Below are 6,271 nucleotides of genomic sequence, written 5' to 3' on the forward strand. Positions count from 1 at the left end.
CTTTATAGGTAAAATACATCCTTCTTTCTTTTTTCTTAACAAACATTTATAATACCTTCGAATTAAAACCATCACAGTCACTAACTAGACCTCGACCAATTGCTAATACACTCAAAGAATTAAGTCTTGTCTGGTCCATAAACCTCTTGGGTAATTGAAATATCTGGTGTTGGTCTGCTGTTTTTTAACTTGAGCTTTTCAACTTCAGACAAAGCATTTATATCAAGGCGTTTAAGCTGATCCACAGTCCATTCACTATAATTTGTAGTTTGCATGTTATTATTTTTAAAATTACCTAAAAAATTAATTATGCTCGTGTTAAACTATTTGTGAAAATTTTTACAAGGTACTGATATTTCAAAGCTAACATTTTTTATAAATAAAGTATCTTGTAATATATAAGTAACGCTTTCATATAATTTCTAATGCTAATTTTTGTTATATAAAATGATAGACCCCCTATGTCCTTAACAAACTTTCTATATACTTTATATTAAACAGTTTTTTCATTTAAAATAAATAGATGAAACTTGTTAGTTTTAATTCAAATTGATATAAGTTTAACTATGAGAATTGTATTTTGTTGTGTAAGTAAGTTTATCTAAAAACTTTAATGTATTTGCCTAAAAAATCAAATTAAAGATAAACAGTTAGTTTTTTTTTGTTAAGTCAGTTTGTACTTCCCTCTCATTATAAAATTTTAGTACTCTCCAACTTTACTTAACTATATGTCAAAATTCAATTCAAAACAATTTATAGTTTACTTAAAAATTTACAAATGTAGCTCAAGCTGTATAAATTTATGCATTAATATCAATTTAAATTTCATGAAAACCATACAGAAATCATGGAGTGGTATCATAGTTCTTTAAAAAATGTTTTTGTTATTTTGATCATAATCACATAAATGCTTAAAATAAAAATAAGGCAACAACTTTATGTAAGGAATTTTACATAAAAAAAAAAACTATTTCACTAATCTTACCTTTTCAATATTTATCAGCAATTGTTAGCAAAGTTTTTTAACAAAATAATTAATATTTTTTATTTTTTAAGAACAGAATTTTTAATTTTTGAGTATTTTTTACTTTAAAATATTTTTTTTAATATTTTTCATCATGATATTGTTCTAAATATTTTTACACTAAGTTGAGAAAACTTTAGGTTGTAGATCTCAAATATAAAATTTTAATTTTTTATGCACATTTTATTATCAATATAAGGCAGTTACATTTAAAACTTGCATGTAACTTGTTAGCTACGTATTGCTTATTTCAATACTAAAATTATTAAAAAACAAAATTAGTTATATTAAAAAGAAATTTAATTATTTTATGTAAATAAGATAGGTAGCCTTTGATTTCTTATACTTTAAGGTAATCTGGAATAAAAAATTATGATATATAAAAGTAAAATCTTAATGAACATTTTTTAAAGAATTATCAATAAAACACACACAAATTTATTGAGTTTTGAAATTTTTTTAATATAGTCCTTAAAAAACTTATTAGAACTTTTGGCTTGTATAGTTTTTTTTTGTATATGTGTCGACCACTGGGTTTTGATCTTCCACTATCGACTATCATCTTAAATACTAAACTTTACTTTCACTGTATTCAAGTTGTTTACATTTAGTAGTTATTTCAATGTATAATGTTCAAAAACTAATTAACAGTGTATTCATATTCACTATATTCTTTATATTCAGTTTAATTCACATAGCGCTGCATTGAATGCAGCTCTAAAAATAAGCTTTTCAACAACATTTTGTATAGAAAGTTTGTATATGTTTAAAATGCAGCGCACACAGTTTTAGCTTGCAGCGCCAGCGATCTAACGAATATTTGAAAATTGAATGTAAAATTTGAAAAACTAACAAATTTATGGTTAAGTTCAATGAAAAAAAGCAGGAAAACTGAAACAAAGGGAAATTTTTCTTTTTTCTTGTTTTTTTTTTTGAATAGGTGGGGCTGCAGCTCCATTGTGCCACCCCACGCGACGCCCCTGTTAGATATTAAATAAACCTTTTTTTGTGTATAGGCTAAAAATTCTTTGTTATAACTTACAGCATATTATCTTGTTTAAAGTAAATAGAGGCCATTAAACTTAAAACTTAGTATAAATTAAAAGTTGCACCGTTGTGTTGGTTGAGACTTTGCTATCCGTACGGAAAATGCATAGAGAAGCCGTCACTTGTCGGAGTTACCTGTGTATCTGCTTGTAGCAACGTTGACTTTTGCGAGGAGTTCAACAACACTTACTGCTCTCACTCCTCACTCGATCAACCTCCTCAATGCATGTAATCACCATTTGTTTTTTATATAATTAATACTTAAAATAAAAATAAATGTTTTAGAGCTGTTGTAAAATTAGACTAGTATTATATTTAGATTGTGTTTTGGTCAGTCTACCTTTGTAGAAATATAATAGATGTTTTCTTAAAACTATTTTTTAAATAAAGCTTGATTTTTACTTTAACAAATTATTGCTGATTATTATTTTTAGAAAGATTAACTTCATTTATCACTCTTTTTTTATGTTGTAATCTTAGTAAGACAATCTTCGTTTGTTTCATTCAGTCTCATTTTCCTAAATAAAATATTTATATTTTTTAAGAAATTAAGGACATTAAATAATTATATACTTTTATGTTATATTATAACTAATAAAATACAAACTTTTAAATTCAATTTTAGAGATATAGGAAATAAAAATGAAACAAAAAATAACATATATTCCAAATGCTCTGACCGTGAAGACGAAATCTCATCTACAGTGCAACAAACTACTTACACAACGGAACCAAACAGAATAAAAATCACGCTACCGCATAGAAAAAGAAAAGTGATCAACCTTAAAAAAGGATCGATGGCTGATAGCCAAACAAGGAGTTTCAATGTCGTAAAACCTATAATTGCTGTACCAGTACTGCTGCTGTTGGTGCTGATTTTTGTCATTGGAGCTTCCAGAAACTATAAAAAGTTATATTACTACAAACAAAAGTTTTTTAGTATATGAGTATAAAAGAATGTTCGTTTTCATGACATTAATAGCTCTTCATCTCAAAAAAACTGTTTCAAACATTTTTTATTTATTCATATAATAATCTTCTTAAACGCGTTATTAAACTTCTATTGTTAATAAAAAAGTAGTTTTACTACTTGATGTTTAACTTGTTTTGAAAATTATAAGTTTTTTTGATTTCAGTTTCTTATAATTTTTTGTAGCAAATTTTTATACAACAGAGTTTCTATAGTTTATTTTTTTATAGACAAACTTACTAATTTATTTGCAATTTTTTTTTCTAACAAACGTTTTAGTTTTTAATAATTTTTTAATTATACGACCTTGTTATATTTACAGTACATTTTTTTAAATTTAAGAAACTTATTTAAGAAATAAAACAAAAATAATAACAAAGAAAAGTTGAGAAAAATGGTTCAACTATATATATATATTTTTATCGTTTGTCAGTATGATATTTTAAATTTTCATAATAAAGTTTTTTATTTTCTAAAGTAAACAAAAAACTTTTCCACTCAAAACTTTAGCCAACTATATGTATAAACTCTTAAAAACTTATGCCAACTAACTTGAAGTTACAAACATACTTAATACTTAAAAAACTTTTTAAAGTTATCTTTCACACAAACTGAATTTAAATTTAGACATTCTAATATAATAGTAAGTTTTATAAAGTTAATGACAGTCAAAACCATTCAATAATAAATCAAGTAGGTCTACGGAAATATAAAAAGAAGACTAATCAGTTGATTTGAGCAACCTCTAGTTATTAGCACCTTAAAAATTTAAATAATTTTTATTGAAAAAAGATATGAGTTGGTAGTTTGTGAAAATTCAATATTTAAACGAGCTTATTACGTTCGGTTATCAGTATTCTGTATATTTTATACTCTTTTAGTAATTTTACTGTATTAGTTTATATGTTTTGTAACTACTGATAGTATACTAGTGTTGTTAAAGTTTTAGCAAGGTATGTACTGTCATTGGCAATCGTTTTAAATAGAACAGATACCGAAAATTCTAAGCTTAACAAAACAAAGGTAGTTAGTATGTTTTTTCGGTAGTCAACAAAAATTTCCAAACTGTGTTTAAATGTAGCAAAACTATTTGGTTGGGTTAGCTTATCTCTTGCTCGAGAAAAATATATTCAAACTTTTTTCTGAACTAGATATATTAAAAAAGTCCTACAAATTTAAACATAAAAAATTACTTCGTTCTTTCTTGGTCTATTAAAATACTAAATTCTAAGGAAATTTTTAAAACAGTGGTTTCAAAGTAATGAAATACAGTATTTTGCACGGACATATATTTTGTTATAGTGCACAGAAACTTAAAAAAAAATTCATAAACCTTTTATAATGGTTTTATTCTAATTATAATAGATTTTTTAATAGTTCTTAATAAGATTTTGTACTTGATATACTGATACATACAAACAAAACCAAACAATAGTATTTATTTATTATAAAAGTTTATACTCAACCATTTAGTTTAAAAAAGCTTTTTTTGTGCGATCTACTGTACAGAAATATAAAATAATTGAAAAATTACTTGTAGAGTATCAAAAGAGGATAGACAAGTTATTAGTTTAATTTACTTAGCGATCACATAGTAGAAAGCTTTTTTACTACGAAGAAAGTAGTCTATTTTAAAAGTTGTTAAACAAAAAAACAATCTTTGTAAGTTCTACCAATGAAAAACTGAAATATATAATAGTTATTTGAATATTCTCTGCTTTTATTTCTGTTTTCATAAGGTAAAGTTACAATAGCTTGTATTGTAGCTACTAGAAATTTAACTAAATAAAATAACTCTTATCTAATGTTTTTTTTATTTGATAAAAAAAATTAATTGTATTTGCAATATTCTTAAAACAAAGTCTTTGTTTTCTCAATATATTACTTAATTACTACAACTATAGTTAAAGTATTAAAAACAGTATTAAACATAAAATCACGTAAAAAAGTTCAATATATCGTCGAAAAATACTTATTATCCATCATGTAAAATAAATAAAACAAAAGATAATAACTAGTTCATTCAGAAACAAAAAACTGTATTACAGTTTACTAAAATAAATGAAATATTATGCAGAAAATACAAAATACAGCCTAATTTAAAAAAAAAAAAAATCATTTTAAACCGTCAGACTTATAGAAGCTTAAATTATGGTAACTATGGTCGCAACTAAATCTATTTTACTGTAAGTAAATTTATTTAATTTTTAATTGTTGTGAAAAATATATTTATAAATCTTATAATTTGCAGTTGCTTTATACTTATCGCAGTATCACTGTATAATTTTTACAGAATTTTTCTTCTTCATTACTCATTATGAACACAGCATAAAACTGCTCACTAAACAGAAAGTGCGTACCTAAGAAGTTAGCATTATCAGTAAAACTATGTAAATGCATTTCAGTACAAAATATTTTTTATCAGTAAGAACTTCTAAGTGTGCACTGTTAAGTTTCTTGCAAAGATATTTCCTCTGAATACGAGGACTATTTCATTTTAGTTACGATGATATGTAAATATGTTTTAAAATTAGTTATAAGTCTGATTATTTACTCAAAAGTACAAGTTACAACTTTTTAAACTTTCTATTTTTATTTTATTTTTGCATGATTTGTTTTTAAAACTTATTACTATTTTACACTTTAAATTTAAAACTAATACTTTTAGTAACAAATCTTTTGGAGTTACAGATCCATCCACCCATAAAAATTTGCAAAAACGACCAACTTTTCAAACGGGCCATTTCTAATTAACAAATTAAGAAACATGTTCACCTTTTTCTGAGATAAATTCAAACCAAACAAAAGTTACTGTTATAGCTTTAATAACTTACTAGTTTATTGAACGACAAAAAAGCGCTCTTAATATTTGGTTCTAGGACATGTCAAGTGTCACCTGATGCATGAAAAAACATTTCGGTTAATAAGAAAGATGTATCTAAATTCTAGATACACCTGATATTATCTGTGCTGAAGTTTGTGTGTAGCTTAAACACTGAAATGTCTTCTTTACGACAGATCCTTTGGCTGAAATATTTAAGCGTTAATTTTTTCATGTTCAATAAAATAAAAAAACTATGAGAAAATGGGATAAATTAGTTTCTCTGGAAGTTTGTTATCATACACTTAATTTAAGTTATACAAAGATGTTTTTCTGGTTAGGTGTTTTTCTATGAATTTTTGTACTATTGTTTAAAATAAAATATAAACAAATAGTTTTTATGAATAGA

This window comes from Thalia democratica, chromosome 1, assembly GCF_965202585.1.
Source record: "Thalia democratica chromosome 1, ktThaDemo2.hap1.1, whole genome shotgun sequence".
Classification (NCBI taxonomy): domain Eukaryota; kingdom Metazoa; phylum Chordata; class Thaliacea; order Salpida; family Salpidae; genus Thalia; species Thalia democratica.